This window comes from Gossypium hirsutum, chromosome D02, assembly GCF_007990345.1.
Source record: "Gossypium hirsutum isolate 1008001.06 chromosome D02, Gossypium_hirsutum_v2.1, whole genome shotgun sequence".
Classification (NCBI taxonomy): domain Eukaryota; kingdom Viridiplantae; phylum Streptophyta; class Magnoliopsida; order Malvales; family Malvaceae; genus Gossypium; species Gossypium hirsutum.
In genome coordinates this window covers 15841908-15861568 of record NC_053438.1, presented here as the reverse complement: position 1 = coordinate 15861568, position 19661 = coordinate 15841908, and the positions used below count along the sequence as shown (strand labels likewise).

General features: G+C 38.5%; 1 pseudogene; it reads left to right on the top strand.

Annotated features, from left to right (window-relative positions):
* LOC107908008 (uncharacterized) overlaps positions 1–19661 on the top strand; it is a 75711-nt pseudogene that overhangs the window by 48812 nt on the left and 7238 nt on the right.

Genomic DNA, 19661 nt, shown 5'->3' with positions numbered 1-19661 from the left:
AATTTTTCAATTAACTTTATTAAAGGTAGGTTAACATTTAGAGATTTAAATAAGTTTAAGAAACTTACGAACTCTTCATCTCATTTTTGCTTATCTTCTAACTGTGAAAGGAATGGTACCCTTGTTAGTGCATATTCCTTGATTGGCTCTTTCTCTAGCTCAGCTGCCAGCTTGACTACCTCATTTGGTTCTGGTTTAATTTCAGCTGGTTCAGAGTTCTCTTGAAGATCTTCGAAATCCTCTTTGTTCCCTTTAGTTGGGTTTTTTGGGTTACCCAATACTTTACACGAGCAAAGAACAATTGCTTTTAGCTGCTTCTTCTCTTCAAAGCACAATGGTCGACTCTAGTTTGTCATATCAAAGCATCGATCAAATACTGAGTTTGTCGTTAAAATTTCATTTCTATGTTTAAATCCATTTGCACGAGTTTAGCAAATCACTTCGTCAAAATCGTTTACTTAATGTCTGACATTGATACTTTAGGTTATTCCAATCGCAGAAGCTACTAAAGTTTGAAATGTAAAAACGTCTATTTTTAAGTGTTTTTTGGAAAATAGTTGTTAATTTTGAAAATTCGTGTTTAGCAGTTTTAGATAAGGAAATCTAAAGCCCTTTTAAAAAAATTAATACCTCAAAGGCCTTATAATAGTATTAAAACCTAAAATATAAAATTCAAATAAAAAGGCTACAGTAAAGCGTCAGCGGTCGTGTATAATCCCTAAGGCTGGCGATTACCTGCACAGTTAGATAGAAGGGTGAGTTTGAAAAGCTCAGTGTATAATCCCTTATAATACAAATAGTAAGATAAACGGTAAGCAGAAACAGACTGGGCCTGAGCCCATCACAGGCATAGTATCAGGTGAGCCTTAACCCATTAACAGAACCAGGTGGACCTAAGCCCATTACAAAATCAGTATCAGATGCAGATATGTAGACAGAAATCCAGCCCAATCCAACCAATACACCATCCATACCAACCAACACACCATATGGGGATAAAGTCGACCCACCCAGCCAACACACCAAGCTTAACACCGGTTACGGCACTAAGTCAACAGAATGGCTCGGCACCTTAGATAGAACAGTTAAAAGCCATAAATATTGCAGCAACGTTTCCAGTTAGCAGAAAGCTAAAATCCATAAGCAGAAAGGTAGTAAGCCTTGAACAGAACGGCTATAAGCCATACACTTTCTCCGTTAATATTAACCCAACCCTATGCAGGATGACATGCCATAGTAACATACGTGAATGCAAGATGTCATGCTCAGTATCAGTCATATAACTTTCATACATAGGTCAGTCAACCTACCACTAGGGGTTAGCGGTCATTTCATCAGTTAGGCGCAAAATGGTAGTTTTACTCCCAGAGGTATTTTGGTCATTTTACCAGTCGAGGGTATTTCGGTCATTTAACAACATTTCTAAAGGCCTACAGTCACCTCGAGCAACACAGATAACCTAAATGGTCATAACGGTGCAAATGGGCCAAAGGCTCATATTCAGACCAAGTGGGCCCACATGCTCGTGTGGCCCATTTAGCCTAAATTCAGTCATGACTATGCGTACTACATAGCCCAATCCAATGTGGGGCCTACAAGTCTATTGAACCCACACAACCCATTTCAGCCCAACGAGGCCCATAATGTCCCAAGAGCACGAAAATGGTCGTGGTGGCCTCTAATTCTCATACCTATGTCTCATCGACTCGATTCGCTCACGTACTTTCGCACGCTCGTAAGGCCTCGAAAGCTGAGGCTTTGGAATTTTGGCCCCTCAGCTTTTGCCGATCCATAGTTAAACAGGGGTGTGAATACTCCCCTTTTCAGCTCTTCAAAAGTAAAGGATTTCGGTGTACACTTACAAACCAGATTACGAAACTACGAATCGCCTAAGTGCTCCAAAGCCCTGAAAGATCAAAAAAGGCTTTATTGTTCTTAACACTGACTAAGGATCGATCTCAATGATTAACTTCTTAGGCAACGAACCTTATTAGGAAAAACTATTTTCAAGAATATTGCTTATAGTCTCAATATTAAGTCATAGAGTATTCGGCTAACACCACTTACCCCAAAACGATTTAATACCGAAAGAAGGATTTGAGCACACCAAATCAACTGATAAGAATGGTAGAACAATGAAATAGTCGGCCACTTGTAAAGCCTAAATTCCCAACATACATGAACCACAGGAAGTGAGAATAGAAAAGTATTCGGCTTAAAGCAGAGATAACAAGAAAAAGATATAACAAACACTAACCAGAAACGATTGTACTCATGACTACCAGAGAAGAACCACTAAACTGAGACTAAGTGAAGAGGTAAAGAGGGGAGAATTGGTCACAAAGGAGTAAGAGGTAAAAGAGTAGTGTGATTCGGCGAAAGTAGAAGAAAGGAAGTTGAGAATAGGGATTTTGGCACTAAAACTTACACTAATCAAATCCCGAAAGAGCACGAAAGGTAACTTGCAGAACCGACACTTAGGGAGAAAAGAAGCTAGAATCGCCAAAAAGAACAAAAACCCCTAAATGATAGAGAGGAAAATCGGCACCTATGCACTTCCAAATTTCGAAAATGCATACCCAAATACCCCCTTAGCCGAATTCCACAAACAAGTCTCCCAATCGGCTACAACACTCCCTAATTTGAATTCCTTGATTTTCTCCCCAATCTCCTCTTTTATTTGCTCCACAATTCCATCCAAGACCAATTCAAACTTCACATTATAGAGTTCAAAACCACATCAAACTCCTGCCGCCTCATACTAGCAAAATAATTATCCTTTTTGCTTGCAATAGGATTCAAACCCAAGCCGCCCTCAATAGCTCAACACGCCACCTGCCTCCTTGCCACAAGCTCTTTTGTGTCACATTTTATCTTTAATTAATAAAAAGGTCTAAAGGCCAAAGTCCAGGTTCCCTTAAAAAAACCAAAATAAATTGCAAGAGCCAAGACTTGAACCCAAGCTCCCTTATAACCTTAATGACACTACAACCACTAGACCACATGCTTCCTTATGACATTTTCTTAACACAAAAATTTAAAAGGCCAACATCTAAGCATCCAGGGTTCATCCACTTAAAACCAAAATTTTTGCTAAAGCCCAGGTTTGAACTCAGGACATTTCCAACTCCTCTTAGGACCCTTAACCACTAAAGTAAATGTACTTTTGTGCACAGTTTCCTAACCGTTCCCTTGCTCAAGGCCCAATACTTTTAGGCCCAAATTCTGGGCCGTTACAATTCTACCCCGTTAAAGAAATTTCATCCTCAAAATTTCCAACTATCTAAACAGCTGCTTAGCTCAATTTACACCACTACGCTCCCGCTGCGCACTCTAGTTCCAAATTAAATGTAGTACACTGTGGTTTAAGTACGTACCAGTACCCGCATCTGGAGCTCTCCGACCTCTCAATGACTTGCTGTATAGACCAAAGTTGGTTGCCTCACCTCAACGTGACCAGCAGCTCTGTCTGGTGCTCCACGGCCCACACCGTTTCCACCCCTGACCTGGCGGTTGTTGTCCACCTCTCCCTGGTTGAGCAAAACCCTAACCTACAGCCTGCATCTACCTAGGCCTCTATGGACAATCTCTCACAAAGTGCTCCACTGGTCCGCACCTGAAACACGTCCCAGTCCTTTTCCGACAGTCACCCCGATGATAACTCTAACAACCCATACAAGGCTGTAATCCATTAACAGCAGCAAGGGCTCTAACCTGAACTGACCCTTCCATTCTGGCCTATTTCTTAGGCCTTCAATCCAAATTGGAGGGTTCTAAATCCCTCATATCTCTGCTCCTTTCCTTTTCCCGGTTCTGACGCTTGGCGCGCTTTACCTCCTCAGTAATCTTAGCTTCCTCTACTAACGCTGCAACGTTCCACTCCCTCTGTGGAGCTATCAACACTGAGAGGTTGTCCCTGAGGCCATCTTCAAACAGAACACAGCACTCGTATTTTGTTGGTACTATTCCTCGGCCATACCAACTAAGTCACAAAAATTCTGCCTCGTACCCAGCCACAGATCTGTCACCTTGAACCAAATTCAAAAATTCTTTCCTACGAGCATCGACATAACTGGATCCCACATGCTTTCCTAGAAACGTAGACTTAAAGAATTCCCAGGTCAAACGGTTAGACGGAGTACCTTCTTTTACTGTAGGCCACCACTGATAGGCTTTATCTCTCAGCAAGGACACAACACCCTTCAACTTTTATTCCGATGTATAGTCGAGGTCATTCATAATTCTTTCGGTGGCCTCCAACCAGTATTCTGCCACAGTCGGGGCCACCCTAAAAACTCCTCTAAAGATCTCTGCTCCATTTGACCAGAGTCGTTCTGTAACTGACCTGCGGCCCACAGTAATGGTATTCGACCTAGCAGACCCGCAACCCTTTCTCAAATCCTTAATATTGCTTGGGACAATGCGTCATCCCCAGCCACTCGATCAAACGACCTAGTCTCAGCTACCGGTGAAGCTTGTGCTTCCCTCACCTCAACATTGGGCATGTGGCCTGACGCCGAAGACCCAACCCTAGCACTACCACGGCCTCTACCGTGGCCTCTTGCACCCCTTCTAGCACTCATTTTATCTTTGCGTATTATCTAATTTTAAAAAAAATTATGCAATTTAGTTACAATTTCAGTAATTAAGAAGATTTCTTATGAGAAATAGTAGTTTAGAGTTTGTTTTCGCATTCGCAAGCTCACTACAGTTTTTCAGTCTACTCTATCTATGGAGTTTCAATGTAGTGCTATTATCTATAGTAGTTTCTCAATATAACATTTCAGTTTATAACAGTAAAAAAAGTCAGAGAACTTACAGATTTGGTACCGGAGACTCGGTGTGCCACAGTTTTCAGTAAAATACCTCAAAACACTTCATATATTTGAAACCAACCTATTGTAATACAAAATTTTGAAAAACCATTCCATAGAAGAGTTTCGTAACCTGGCTCTTATACACTAAATGTAACACCCCAAACTCAGTCCAAACATTATGGTCGAATTCGGCGTGTCACATCAAAGTGTCGATCAATTACTGAGTTTGTCGTTAAAAGTTCATTTCTATGTTTAAATCCATTTGCACAAGTTTAGCAAATCACTTCGTCAAAATCGTTTACTTAATGTCTGACATTGATACTTTAGGTTATTCCAATCGCAGAAGCTACTAAAGTTTGAAATGTAAAAACGTCTGTTTTTAAGTGTTTTTTGGAAAATAGTTGTCAATTTTGAAAATTCGTGTTTAGCAGTTTTAGATAAGGAAATCTAAAGCCCTTTTAAAAAAATTAATCCCTCAAAGACCTTACAATAGTATTAAAACCTAAAATATAAAATTCAAATAAAAAGGCTACAGCAAAGCGTCAGCGGTCGTGTGGCCACGTTCGAGTCTCTCGCGGCTCTAAATCGCCTAAGGCTGGGTATTACCTACACAGTTAGATAGAAGGGTGAGTTTGCAAAAACTCAGTGTATAATCCCTTATAATACAAATAGTAAGATAAACGGTAAGCATAAGAAGACTGGGCCTGAGCCCATCACAAGCATAGTATCAGGTGAGCCTTAACCCATTAACAGAACCAGATGGACCTAAGCCCATTACAGAATCAGTATCAGATGCAGATATGTAGACAGAAATCCAGCCCAATCCAACCAATACACCATCCATACCAACCAACACACCATATGGGGATAAAGTCGACCCACCCAGCCAACACACCAAGCTTAACACCGGTTGCGGCACTAAGTCAACAGAATGGCTCGGCACCTTAGATAGAACAGTTAAAAGCCATAAATATTGCAGCAACGTTTCCAGTTAGCAGAAAGCTAAAATCCATAAGCAGAAAGGTAGTAAGCCTTGAACAGAACGGCTATAAGCCATACACTTTCTCCGTTAATATTAACCCAACCCTATGCAGGATGACATGCCATAGTAACATACGTGAATGTAGGATGTCATGCTCAGTATCAGTCATATAAGTTTCCTACATACATCAGTCAACCTACCACTACGGGTGTAGATGTCATTTCGTCAGTTAGGGGTAAAATGGTAATTTTACCCCTAAGGGTATTTTGGTTATTTTATCCTTCGACGGTATTTAGATCATTTCATAACCTTTTAGAAGGGCTACAGTCACCTCAAGCAACACAGATAACGTAAATGGTCATAACGGTGCAAATGGGCCCAAGGCCCATATTCAGCCTAAGTGGGCCCACATGCTCGTGTGGCCCATTTAGCCTAAATTCAGTCACGACTATGCGTACTACATAGCCCAGTCTAGTATTTGTCACTTAACGTAGATTTTATTCATCTTGGGCCCACGAGCCCATTGAGACCACACGACCCATTTTAGCCCAACAAGGCCCATAATGGCCCAAGAGCACGAAAACGCTCATGGTGGCCTCTACTTTCTCATACCTATGTCTCATAGACTCGGTTCACCCACGTGCGTTCGCACACTCGTAAGGCCTCAAAATCCGAGGCTTTGGCATTTCGGCCTTTCGGCTTTTGTCGATCTACAGTTAAACAGGGGTGTGAATACTCTCCTTTCCAGCTCTTCGAAAGTAAAGGATTTCGGTGTACACTTACACACCTTATTGCAAAATGTATGAATCATCCACGTGCTCTAAAGCCCTGAAAGAGCAAAAAAGGATTTATTGCTCTTAACGCTAACTAAGGATCGATCTCGATGATTAACTGCTCAGGCAACGAACCTTATTAGGCAAAACTATTTTCTAGAATATGGCTTAAAGTCCCAATATTAAGTCATAGAGTATTCGACTAACATCACTTAACCCCAAAATAATTTAATGCCAGTAGAAGGATTTGAGCACACCAAATCAACTAATAGGAATGGTAGAACAACAAAGCAATCGGCCATTTGTTAAAGCCTAGAAGCCCAATAGACACGAACCCCGGGAAGTGAGAATGGAGAAGTATTCAGCTTAAAGCAGAGATAACAAGAAAAAGATCTAAGAAACACTAACCAGAAATGATTGTACTCACGACTACTAGAGAAGAACCACTAAACCAAAACTAAGTGAAGAGGTAAGGAGGGCAGAATTGGTCACAAAGGAGTAAGAGGTAAAAGAGTAGTGTGATTCGGCAAAACTAGAAGAAAGGAAGTTGAGAATAGGGATTTTGGCACTAAAACTTACACTAATCAAATCCCAAAAGAGCACGAAAGGTAACTTACAGAATCAGCACTTAGGGAGAAAAGAAACTAGAATCGCCAAAAAAAACAAATCCCCTAAATGACAGAGAGGAAAATCAGCACCTATTCACTCCCAATTTTCGAAAATACATACCCAAATACCCCCTTAGCCGAATTAATAAAACAGTCTAAAGGCCAAAGTCCAGGTTCCCTTAAAAGAAAAACCAAAATAAATTGCAAGAGCCAAGACTTGAACCTAGGCTCCCTTGTAACCTTAATGACGCTACAAACACTAGACCACATGCTTCCTTATGACATTTTTTTCACACAAAAATTTAAAAGGCCAACATCCAAGCATCCAGGGTTCATCCACTTAAAACAAAAATTTTTGCTAAAGCCTAGGTATGAACCCAAGACTTTTTCAACTCCTCTCAAGACCCTTAACCACTAAAGTTGACATACTTTTGTGCACAGTTTCTTAATTGTTCCCTTTCTCAAGGCCCAATAATTCTTAGATCAAATTTTAGGGCGTTACAGATTTTATGTATTTGAAGAAAGGTTTCCACCCCTATTCCTAATGTAGTTCACATTCTCGGTTGGGTTATTGAGAGAATGGAGGAGAGGTTTTTTTCCTCGACATATTGATGACACACTGGATGAGGATTCTATACGATTAAGTCTGTCCAAAATCTGTTAGTATCAATTGTGTTCCTAGATAGCTTTTACCGTAGACTGCTGACCGCAAGTAAATCTTTTGTTTGGCCAGTGCAGGAATTCATCGCCATGTTTTCAATTAGGTCATACACATCCTCGTATGTCCTATTCATCAGCGCTTCTCCTGTGGTTCTATCTTATTTTGAACGTACATATGCATCCAATCCATTATCAAACATGTGCAATCTCAACAACTTTGGTAAATGTTGGTATGGGCACCTTTGTATCAGCATTTTAAAATGCTCCTAGGCTTCATGAAAGATTTCTCCTTCTAGTTGTTTAAATGTGGCGATCTCTCTCCTCAATTGGACTATTTTGCTAATAGGAAAGAACTTCTACAGATGTTTTTCCGTAAGACCATTCCAAGTTGTGATCAATCCTGGAGCATGTGAGTCTAACCAAGTAAACACGCTATCAATCAAGGAGAAGGGAAAAGTCAGAGATGAATAGTGTCATCGATGACCCCGTTATATTTAAATGTGTCACAAAGCTGAAGGAACCTTTTTAGATTATTGTTTAGATCCTCCGCCATTGTGCCTTTAAACTGTAGATTATTTTGGATCACTTGGGTCATGGCCGGTTTGATATTGAAGTTATTTGTTGTGATGGATTTCCTTGTGATTTTTTTCAACCATTTCTAGATTGGATAGCTGATCTGTAATAATTCGGTGTAACAGATTAAACTAATTTCTGCACTTTAGGAGCTTGAAAGAAAACATTTTCATTAGGTTTTAATTATGTTTCTGCAAGTTTTCCTAAAGTTAATAAAATGTGCAAATTAAGTCTTTTATTAACCTTAGGGGCCGAATGAAGCCTAAGGGCGAGCTAATAAACTTTGTAAGTCTTTAGGAGACCATTATAAGGCGTAATAAACTAATATTAGTCACTATGTCGCAAGAAAAAATGCTCAATGTTGGAACATAATGAGAAGAATGGAGAAATCACAAGACTGCCTAGGATTTTACGACACAACCTAAGGGTGTCGCGACATACCTCTAAAGATAACGAAAGAGTCGTGTCACGAAATTGACTTTAGAAGAGAATTAAACACAAGCTAGGGGGCATTTTGGTTCGTACAGTCAAACTTACAGCTAAGGAACATCAGCTAACCTAGGGTTAAAGATGACGACCACTTGAAATCTATAAATAGGCTCTTTTGTCACATGTTTTAGACACCAATTACTTAGTTTAGATTTATACTTTTAATTTCAGTTCAGCTTTTCTTTCTTCTTAGGTTTTAGATTTATTTTCAAGTTGTTCTTTGTTTATTTCGAGAGATCTGATTTGTGGAAGACAATCAAACTCCTGGATTCAATTCACTCTTAATACAAATCAAGCATTTCCTTAAACTCTATACTTCGATTCATTCTTCATGTTCTATATTAATATTGTTTTTATATTATTTATGAAAACCATGAGGAACTAATCCTTCTATGGGGGATTAGCGAGTGGTGGTATGTTCTGTTAATTGTTTTGTAGGGTTACTCAATGGATCAGCTATTTGGGAAAGGAAGAACCTAAAACCCTAGGTCTGACAACCCTAGGAAGTCATCAAGGTGGGAAATAACCCAAAATTAGTATAGCCTATTCGTAAACACCTTCACCTCAAACTGGTCTGGACTATAAGGTCGAAAGATAAGTAGTCGTTATCAACTTGTTATTCAATTGGAAGATTGAAAGATCCTGTTGGGATAGTGACTAGTTGATTGAGGAGGAACTCAAAGCAACAGTTGATGGGGATTACCAAAGCAAGCTAATTACCCATAATCAGATTTGATTTATTTTACTCTTCGATCTCTTAAATTTTATTTCTTTATGTTATTATATTTATTATTTTAGAAATCTTTAAAACAAATCATTTTATTATGTTTTCGTACTATAATTGATTTGGAGTACTAATTAGATCTTTAAGTGTTCAGGTTAAATTTGATCTAGCACTTGCCTCCCTTGGGTATGATCCTTGGAGTACTCACCTACTCCGTTGTAACTATATTACAACTAGACTCGTATACTTTTGGATACCACCCCATTTATATATATATTCTTGTAGTATTCACACTCTGGACATTAGTACGTCCGGAGGCGATCAAGTTGTTGGCGTCGTTACCTGGTAGGCAACATCACTAGTTTAATTTTAATTTTTGCACTTCAAAATAGACTAATTAGGAAATTTTTAGGTTAAAGATATGATTTTTAAATTATTCAACTAACTAACTTCACTATTACTTATCTATTTTTCTTAGGAACCCCTTAGTGCGCATTCCAAATTAGAATTACAGACATAGTAGATAAAGTAGACCGGTCAACAGGAGAATGGATAGTTTCCATTATATATGGTCAGATGAAAACTTAGATTACGATGCCAATATTTACAAAGAGGGATTCTATGAAGACTGGGAGATACAGGAGAACCAACAATTATTAATTCTAGAACTAAGTCAAGTTCGAGGAGAAACCCTAGCTCTTTCCCAATATGATAACAATCACATTAGTATACTCTAATAAATGCATCAAGATGTGCCAAGGCTAGAATTGAGCAAAGGAGAGAATGTTATTAAAGATGCTTGTGAGTGAAAGGAACTCCTAAACTAGTTCCTAAACTGTTATTCGTTTGAGCAGAAAAAAGAATATTCAGATAAGATGAACAAAACAACAACAGAATAAGGTATAGATCTAGTAGGGGAAATGGCCAGTGAACCGAAGAATCAGATAGGCATAGAACTCATTATTCCAGGAATTTTGAGTTCTTCCAATAAGTCTGGAACAGAAAAGTAGCACAACAGAGACCAACCAATGGAGACAATAGTAGTCATGGCTGATCTAGTGGAAGAATGTCTGTCAATTCAAGAATTCACATAGAAAAATAAAGAGAAACCAGTAGTTCCGGCTAATAAACCTGAATTGACTATCCTTTGCATGTCCTTCGTCATAAACCATGCACCTCAGGAATTCGATGGTCTAGGAATTTTTCAAATGCTTATCATAATTAGAAATATATATATAGGACCTATCGTCAAATAGCAAGCCTCAATAAAGCTGGACAATTGATGAGCATAGGCATCGAGCTGCAAGCATCTCGGAATGTTCAGTCATTACAAGAGCCATTCAATGAAACTATCTATAAACAAATGGAAAAATTCAAAATGTCGCAAATTTAGAATCCAAGTGAGGTAGTTAAAAATTCTTTGCCAATCATCACCTTAAGAACTCCTGAAAAGCTATTCTTGATCGATGAGATGGGCAGAAACATAATGAGCGATGAGTATGAACCGCAATTCTCAACCTTCTCATGAAGCAAGAATGTTAAGCAAAAATTAAAGTGGTTGTGTGGTTACATGGTACTACAAAAAATTAATAGCTATGATCTGCGGAAAGAATTGTCGGCTGTTAAGGCAAGCCGAAAAGGCACGTTCAGGGAGATATACAATTGCAGATGAATAGAATGGCACGATGAGTATTTGACCAATACAGACAGAGATAACCTACAGGAAGCACCGCGGTGTATATTGACTGAGCTGACGAATGAGTCCAGTTGTTAAGTTCAATTTTGAGCTTAATTTATCCAACTAAACTATTTAAATTATTGATTAAATTTTGAGTAATTGAATTTTACATTAGTCTAAATTACAGCAAGAACATCCCATGTCGTAATAATGTATTTTTGCTCCAATTCAATAATTTAATGTTAAAATTTTTAACTCATCTGCAGGTGAGGGACATTTGGATGTCCGTATGGGCTCAATTTGGAGTTTAATCTGCATGAATAAGCTGCTGAATGATGATCATATGCTGGTTGAAGGAATTAAATTAATATTGGGACAAAATTCGATCCAATAGAAAAGTAGCAGGCCAAATGTACAAACGGTTGGCAAGGAGAATTATTTTTAATTCTCCAAATTTCCTTCTTGCTAGTGGTGGCCGACTCCAATTGATTCAAGGAAATGAAATCAGCCTTGAAGAGTTCAATTTAAAGTTAAACTCTACTAAGCTGAAGCTATTTTTATGCGACGGGTTCAGCTAGAAAAAGGGGGATAAGATCAAATTTAATTTTGAATTGTTGGAGGTTATTATTCCATAAATAGAGATGACCAGCAGTTGAAAAGGGGAGAGAAAAAAAATATACAGCAGCAGAGGGGCGTGGCACTCGAGCAAAGGAAAACCTCAAATTGAACCAGCAAAAGCCGACCAAGCAGTTGAAGTAGCAGCCCAAAATTTCAGCTAATCAAAAGAAGGGAAGCTCGACGATTTGAGGAATTTTCTTCTCCAAGATTCAGTTTGTAATTTATGCTGTTTGCAAGTGATTCTTGTTTCATTTCAATTGCTATGAGTGGTTAGGATATTCAAGCTTAGTTAGACACTTATGAAACCTAGCACAAGGTATTTGAAGATTTATTTTGTTTAACTTTGGATTTGGCATTCTTGAGTTGCTTGTTTTATCGTTCAAGGAATTTTTCTAAATCAATTAGATTGATCACCTACTTAATTTAGGACTTTTCTCATAATCATCTAAGTGCAATTGAGTAATTGAATTTCTTAATTACATTTAGAACTGGTGATGATTAATTGGCATTCCGCTAATTGAAGCAACTACGGATTTAATTTTGGAAGCCGCTGGAGGATTTTCTTTAATTAACACAAGGTGAAGTCTCTAAATTTCTGAATGCACTTTTAATTAGTCAACAAAGAATAATTAAAGGTAGGACTTCAATTACGAATGTTCTCTAATTGAATTTAAATTTACTTGCGGTAGGAATTCACTTCGTAAGTGAATTTTCAGCCTTGTTGCTAGATTGGACGGCTAAAATAATTTAAGCTCGCGAAGGACTTGTGCTTGGTGGATTAAGGCGTCAATAACTAAGCATTCTTTCTCTTTAATTTGACAATTTTTCAGCAATCACAATTTAAGCTACAATTTATTCGTTATTATAGATCATTATTAGCAAACCCCCCTATTTTTCTTTCTTGTCTGCATTTTACATTACCTTAGTTACAATTCCCTTCAAATAGATTTAAAGCGAGATTCTTCGTGGGACGATTCCCTATTTACCCTATATTACCTGTTAATGTTGGTTAAATAACGGGTTTAATCTGGTGGTCATAATGACATCTATCAAATTTTGGCACCGTTGCCGGGGAAGCGACGTAGTCAAATCTATTTGATTTGCAGAACTTATTTTGTTTTCTTGTTTTTGTCTATGCAGGTGGATTAGACCCTATAGTACATGTTATTAAGGAGCGGACGCCAAACATCGAAAGACCCTGTTAACATTACCGATCAGCAAGCTGAATATCCCTACCTCCACGTTGAGCATAACGTTTCAGAGGATATCAACATGGCCAACCAGACCTTGAAGCAATTGGCCGCGCCTAACTTGGCTGCACAACCACCATCTATCACTTATCCCACCCTTGATAGGCCATTAAAACTCAATTCGGGATTTCTGAATTTGTTACCGAAATTCAATGGACTACCAGGTGAGGACCCTTACCGTCATATTAATGAATTTTTAATTACTTGTTCAATTATGCAACCAGATGGCATTGAAGAGGAACAAATCAAGCTTTGAGCCTTCCCTTTCTCGTTACAAGGTTTGGCGAAGGACTGGTTATTTTACATGCCGCCAGGTTCATTCACAACTTGGACAGGGTTACATAAGGCTTTCCTTGAGAATTATTTTCCGGCATCAAGGATAGGGTCGATTAGGAAAGAAATTTGTGGAATAAGTAGCTGGTAGGTGAGTCACTATATAAGTACTGGGAAAGATTTAAACGGCTATGTGCGATTTGTCCACAGCATCAGCTTAGCGAGCAGCTTTTAGTGCAATATTTTTATGAAGGTCTGACGCCACAAGATCGAGGAATGATTGATGCCGCGAGTCGAGGTGCATTGGTTGATAAAACTCCTGAGCAAGCCCAAAATTTGATCGCTAATATGGCGTAAAATACACAACAATTCAGTCTCAGGAGGTCCGATTTGGGTAAACAAATAGATGAGGGCCAGTCGAGTATGATGGAGACTCAATTAGCTAATTTAACGACTATGGTAAGTAAGTTGATGACTGGAGGTACTGCGAAAGCTTCACTATATGGCATTTGTTGTTTAGAGGGACATACCACAAATATGTGTCTGACATTACAGGAAGGGGAAGCTAACGTCGTCTTTCCAAATCAGAGGAGGTATGATCCATACTCGGCTACTTATAATGAGGGATGGAGAGATCACCCTAATCTTAGATATCAAAATCAAGCTACGCCTCAAGGATTTGAGCAGCAAAATTTCCGACCATATAATATGTCACAACCAACCCATCAAAACTTGAGTGCCGAAGCCAAGACCCATACCATGCTTGAACAAATGATGAAGATGATGGCTGACCAGAAGAAAGAAACCGATGGAAGGTTTCAGTATTTGGAATCGGCAGTGAAGCAGTTGCTAACCAGAGCCTCGTCGACCGACGTAAATCTTGGGAACTTGCAAGCACAGGTAAATAATCGGTTACCATCACAGCCCGTGGCAAATTCGAGGGATAATGTCAGTGCTATAACCTTACGAAGTGGGAAGGAGTTGATATCGATACTATAGAAGGTCCAAAATAGCGACAAGGAAGACGACACTGAGGTACAAAAGGTTCGATTTAGTGATATTGGAGGGGAAAACTTAGCCTTGCCAAAGGCTGATTTACAACCGTTGCAAGTAGCACCAAAGGAAGCAGGGAAATCACGTTTACAACAGCCCACTGCTTCGCACGATGCAGCAAATTTTGAACAAGAAACGAGGGTTCCCGAGCTTCGAGCACAGGCAAGTCAGAACACTAATAATCAACCTCGGTCTTATGTGCCAAAGGCACCATTTCCACAGTGTTTGGGGAAGGAAAAGTCAGACGATGTCAATGCCGAAATTCTAGAGACTTTCCGCAAGGTACAAGTTAATATTCTATTGATTGATGCAATAAAACAAGTGCCTAGATATGCTAAGTTTTTGAAAGAATTATGCACATCTAAAAGGAAATTAATTGGAAATGAAAAAATTAGCTTAGACAAAAATGTCTCTGCGGTATTTCAAAAGAAACTCCCAACTAAATGCAAAGATCCGGGAATGTTTTCGATACCTTGTAAGATAGGAGACCTTAAACTTGATAGAGCTATGCCTGATTTGGGAGCTTCTATAAATGTCATGCCTAGGAGTATCTACGATAGGGTTCAATTAGGTGCATTAAAAGACACAGGACTGATAATTCAACTTGCAGATAGGAGTAATGCCTACCCTGATGGTGTTTTAGAAGATGTTCTAGTGCAAGTAAATGAGTTAGTCTTTCTAGCTGATTTTTATGTTTTAGACATGGGACCTAATGATAATTCAATTGATGTGCCCTTACTCTTAGGAAGACCTTTTCTTAAGATAGCTAGAACGAAAATTGATGTGCATAAAGGGAATTTAACTATGGAATTTGATGGTGAGATAATTAAATTTAATATATTTGATGCTATGAGATATCCCACTGATATTAATTCCGTATTTACTCTTGATGTGATTGACAATTTTGTTCAAGATGTCTATGAATTAGGGGATGAGGACGAGTTGAAAAGCGTTCTGGCTAAGAGCAGTTTTTATATTGATGAGCAAGAATTTATCGTTTCTGATTCTTTAATTGACTCAGTTTGTGCATTAGACTCGCCCAAATTGACACGATTCAAGCCGATCCTCCCTGACCTTACGGCGACTGATAAGCAAGTTCCTTCATTGATTTCACCACCTAAATTGGAGTTAAAAACGCTGCCCAAAAATTTGTAGTACATTTATTTGGGGGAAAATCAAACTTTACCATTGATAGTGTCGAATGCTTTAACCGAGATGCAAGAATCTAAGTTGCTTAGAGTTCTTAGGGAGCATAAAGAAGCCTTCGATTGGACACTAGCCGATATTCGGGGCCTCAATACGACTTTATGTACTCGTAAGATAGCCTTAGAACCAGATTCAATCCCCAAAAGAGACCCCCAACGCCGATTGAATCCACCAATGATGGAGGTAGTTAAGACTAAAATTCTAAAATGGTTGGAAGCTGATGTCATTTATCCTATAGCTGATTCAAAATGGGTAAGTCCAATTCATGTTGTACCTAAGAAGGGAGGAATCACAATAGTTACCAATGAAGAAGGGTTGGAAATTCCTACAAGGGTGCAGAACGGTTGGCGGGTTTGTATAGATTATAGGAAGCTGAATAAAGCCACTAAAACAGACCACTACCCCCTCCCATCCATGGATCAAATGTTAGAAAGGCTAGCTGGTCGCTCACATTTATGTTTTTTAGATGGCTATTCAGGTTATCTACAGGTACCCATCGCACCCGAGGATCAAGAGAAGACCACCTTCACTTGCCCGTTTGGAACTTACTCCTTCAAGAGAATGCCTTTCGGATTGTGCAACGCACCAGCCACTTTTCAAAGAGGTATAACGAGCATATTTTCAAATTTTATTTCACATTTAATGGAGGTGTTCATGGATGACTTTACTGTTTATAGTGATTCATTTGATCAATGTTTGCATCATCTTGTGTTAGTTCTTAGACGTTGCATTGAAACTAATCTGATATTGAATTTTGAGAAATGCCATTTCATGGTTGAGAAAGGTGTAGTGTTGGGACATGTCGTCTCAGTTAAAGGATTAGAAGTCGACCAAGCCAAATTCGAGGTAATTAAAAATCTTCCTTATCCAATTACTGTGAAAGGAATTCGATCCTTCTTGGGACATGTAGGTTTTTACCGTCGGTTCATTAAGATTTTTTTGGAAATATCGTCATCTTTGTGTGCATTGCTACGTAAGAATGTCACATTTGAATTTAATGAGAATTGCAAAAAATCTTTTGATGAATTGAAATTGAAATTAATCACGGCTCCTATCATTCAAGGACCGAATTATGCATCACCCTTCGAGATTTTATGTGATGCTAGTCATAGGGCTGTTGGTGCGGCACTTGGGCAAAGAAATGGTAGGGAGTCTTATATTATTAGGTATGCTAGCGAGCTATTAAACCCAGCTCAATGCAATTACACCACGACTGAATAAGAGCTCTATACCATAGTTTTTGCCTTAGAAAAATTTAGAGCATATTTGTTAGGAGTCAAAGTTGTTGTATTTTCTGACCATAGTGCTCTTAAATATTTGTTGCATAAAAAAGAAGCCAAGCCTAGATTGATTAGATGGATTTTGCTGCTGCAGGAATTTGACCTGGAAATTAAAGATAAGAAAGGTAAAGAGAACCTTGTGGCCGATCATTTAAGTAGGATAGAAACTGGAATTTTGAGGAATGAGCCAAGTGATTTATTTCCCGATGAGAGACTTTATAGTGTGTCTAGTGTTTTACCATGGTATGCCGACATAGTGAACTACTTAGTGACTAAAGAGTTCCCTACGAATGCACCTAGACATTTAAAAGAAAAAATTAGAAGTCAAGCCCGATTTTACTTATGGGAAGAGCCATACCTTTGGCGATTTTGTAGTGACCAAATAATTAGGTGTTGTGTTGATGATAGTGAGATAGATTCGGTGCTTAATTTTTGTCTTTCTCGAGAGGGTGGAGGACATTTTGGGCCTAAGAGAATAGCTCATAAAATACTTGAGTGTGGGTTATTTTGGCCAACCATTCATAAAGATTCATATGCATTTTGTAAAAATTGCACATCATGTCAAAAAACTGACAATTTAAGTAGCAGAAATCAAATGCCATTACATAATTTCTATGTTTGTGATATATTTGATGTATGGGGTATTGATTTTATGGGCCCTTTTCCTTCTTCTTTCGGTTATCTATACATTCTTGTGTGTGTTGATTACTTGTCGAAATGGGTAGAAGCATTTCCAACGAGGGTCGATGATGCTAGAACTGTGGTGAAACTTCTTAAGACCAACATTTTAAATTGATATGGGGTACCAAGGGCTATAATCAGTGACAAGGGAACACATTTCTATAATAGAACCTTGAAAGCTTTATTTGCACAATTTGGTGTCACCCACAAAGTGTCGACAGCTTATCACCCTCAAACCAATGGGCAAGCCGAGAGTAGTAACAAGGAAATTAAGGGAATTTTAGAGAAAATTGTGAAGCCTAATAGGAAAGATTGGAGCCAAGGGTTAGATGAAGCATTGTGGGCTGTTCGAACAGCTTCCAAAACGCCAATAGGGATGTCGCCTTATAGGGTTGTTTTTGGGAAGGCGTGTCATCTTCCCGTAGAGCTTGAACATATGACATTTTGGGCTGTTAAGTAATGCAATCTGGATTATAGTTTGGCAAGGGAAGAGCGCAAGTTAAAGCTGCAAGAATTGGAGGAGTTGTGCTTGGAGGCCTATGACAATTCGGTCATCTACAAAGGTAAGTTGAAGGCATTTCATGACTCAAAGCTGGTTCGCAAATAATTCAAGGTAGGGGAAAAGGTATTATTATTTAATTCTAAGCATAAACTGTTCTTCGGTAAGTTGAAATCAAGATGGCTTGGACCGTTTATAATAACCGAGGTGCATCATCATGGGGCAGTCGAAATTCGGAGCCTCTATACTAATAAAATTTTCAAAGTAAATGGTCACAGGTTGAAACATTTTTATGAACGGGAGCGAGCTTCTTGGATGGAGGAGATCAATCTTGAGGATCCATGAGGAATTGCAATGTCGAGCCAACGACTTAAAAACAAAGGCGCTTGTGGGAGGCAACCCACATATTCAGGGAAATTTTCTTTTATCTTTTCTGTTATTATTGTTTCTTTCCATTAAGTAAATTTTTAATTTTAATTCTCTTTTGCATTAGGGGCAATGCAAACATTAAGTATGGGGGAGAATCAATTCATTGATTTTCTAACGTATTTGATGCTTGTTTTGTTTTTAGCAACTTTCATGAATAAGACTTGTTAGATTTTCTTTAGGAAAATATTAAAATAAAAGAATGAAGATGCATTTCATGAATTCAAGTTGATTGGGGTGGTTGTATGTCGATTGGTCGGGTAAATTTTGTTTTCAATTGACTGATTTTGGTTAATAATAAAAATTTTTAGTCTGCTTAATTGATCAATTATGTTGTCCTTGTGAGGAATTTGAGCCTAGAGCGTAAGTTGGGACATCCATGCCAACTTGAGAGGTTATTATTCATTCATGTGTGATTCTTGTTATCGAATATCAATTACTCTAGAACTTGCTTTAGATCTTATCAAGTTTAGTAATACATTTGATTTACATTAATATGATTTAAGAGGCATTAGGAATTAAGCCACGATTACTCATAAAAGCCAACCTTGACATTCCAATTAGTTAGCAAATTTGAAGCCTTAATTTCCTACTTTGTTTTTATGTACCTGTAGAAATTAAACCAAAGCCTGAATCAACTCACCTTCTTAGGCTAGGTAATTCAGTTTGGAAGTTCATCTTCGACATATTTTGGCCAATATGGGGTGGTTTTTAGCTAGAAATTAAGGGCTGATTTTCTTGAAAGAAAAAAAGAGAAGGAAAAAAATTAATATCAATAAGTTGCAGCCTTCCTATGAACGAAGCATGAAATGGATCGGTTGAATCAAGTGGTATGGAGATGGAAACGATGAAAGGCTGATTAGTCATCTGTTTTGAAAGAAAAAAAAACAAAAAAAAAGAAGAGAAACAAGGGAATTGATGACTTTCGAATGGTTTCACTAGCCTAAGAGAACTAGCTCCACCATTCAAATAAATTCCTCCCGTCCACTGCACATTACCTCGGCCCCATTACAACCTTTATTTAGCCTCGATTATATTTATGGAATTTTATGTGTTATGTTATAGGTAAGA